Source organism: Aplysia californica, unplaced genomic scaffold (genome assembly GCF_000002075.1).
Source record: "Aplysia californica isolate F4 #8 unplaced genomic scaffold, AplCal3.0 scaffold00450, whole genome shotgun sequence".
Classification (NCBI taxonomy): Eukaryota; Metazoa; Mollusca; class Gastropoda; order Aplysiida; family Aplysiidae; genus Aplysia; species Aplysia californica.
Genome location: NW_004797720.1, coordinates 3,995 through 5,727, shown reverse-complemented (window position 1 = coordinate 5,727; position 1,733 = coordinate 3,995).

The following is a 1,733-nucleotide window of genomic DNA, read 5'->3' as shown; positions in this document are numbered from 1 at the left end:
AGAGAGAGAGAGAGAGAGAGAGAGAGAGAGATGAAGAGCCAGCCGTAGTGGGCACCCCGTACAACGCTCATGGATCGGTTTGAAGTGATCATAATGTGTGCACTTAGTCTTTGCATAAAGCAACACACGTTAATATTATAACGTGGGTACATGAAAACTAGGTGAGTGGCAGATGGGTGTATGTGAACGAACCGTCTAACTTGTTTTCAGTCGGTTTGTGATAATAGTAACTTGTTCCTGGCTTTATAATGTGGCCATGTTTGCACTAACTCTCCTCGCGTCAACCACAGCCCAGTTTGGCGTGGGTACACCGGTGTGGCTGGGGTCCCACTTTGGTGTCTGTGTGAGACAATTCTACGAACCGTAAACTCTCTGATGGGTGCATGGCCCCGATTATAAATAGTAGGTGGTGGGTGGATGCTCTGGTTTGGTTTGCTCCTTTTTTCGAATCAAACGTTTATCGTCTTTATCTCTCTTCCTTCTATGGTATTGTTTGTTGCTCTCTTGTAACACCTCTAATCTTCGGCACTTACTTGACCTGATTATGTTGCAAGTGCCGTAAAACGCTTACGATCGAAGCCAAAAAAGATCATAACTAGAGTTTTTTTTTACTCTGTTAAATATTAGCGGACTTGGCGCACGCATAATTATTATGTTTTATGTCTTTTTCATTATGTGTTATGTAATATGTTTTATATATTATGAATTATGTATTATAAATTATGTACTATGTCTGACCAGCAGCAGGCCAGAGGCAATAAGGCAGGCTATTTTTACCCTCATACACAATTAAGAAATGGCACAAATTTGCATGTGGCGTCGGTAGCCTAGTGGTTAGGCTACCGGACTCGTAATCGTTAGATTGCCGGTTCGGGGGTTCGAGCCTCAGTTCGGTCCGACGTTGTGTCCTTGGGAAAGGCACTTTACACGAACTTCCCACTTGGCTCGGTCCTATCGGAGACGGACGTTAAACTAGGAGGTCCCGCCCCTTAAATAACCTAATAGTGTTGATAGGGGCGTTAAACCCATACCATTTCACCATTTTTCACAAATTTGCATGACTCATAATATGCACCTTTTTGCCTGCTTTTTAATCTTTCTTCAGATAAAACAAACAGATTTGTTTAAAGAGTCAGAGAGCGTCCTGCATTCACGCATGGTGTATTGGTAAGGCTCTCGCGGTTTCTCGCAAAAGGTTTGAGTTCGATTCCCATTTTCGTAAGTTGAATCTCACTTTGGCCGGCAGATCCTGACAAGCAGATCCGAAGCAGCCCGCCTCCTCCGCCTGTATGGTATACATACCTTGTGTGGGTGGAAAGGCGATGGGCAATGTCATTTTCAGTCTTGAACATCTTGTCACGTTGTTCGACCAAATTATATTGTTAAATTTTGTCGTGTGGTTCTTTGTAATGTAAGCCATTCTCTATGCAGGGGCGTCAACAATAGTTGCCACGGTGACGACTACAATGAGAGTGACAGCAGCAGCAATAAAAACAACTACAACAATAACAACAACAATTAAAGCAACAACAACAGCAACAACAACAACAACAGCAGCAGCAATGGCTTTAAGATAAGATAAGATAAGATAAGATGGTACTTTATTATCCCAGAGAGAAATTTTCCTTGGCTGTACAGGACCATAAAAACACATGCAGGTATACATTTAAAAAAAATTAATCATATATATTACTCTCATTAAAATTCAATATGAAAGGAGAAGTAAAGCTGAC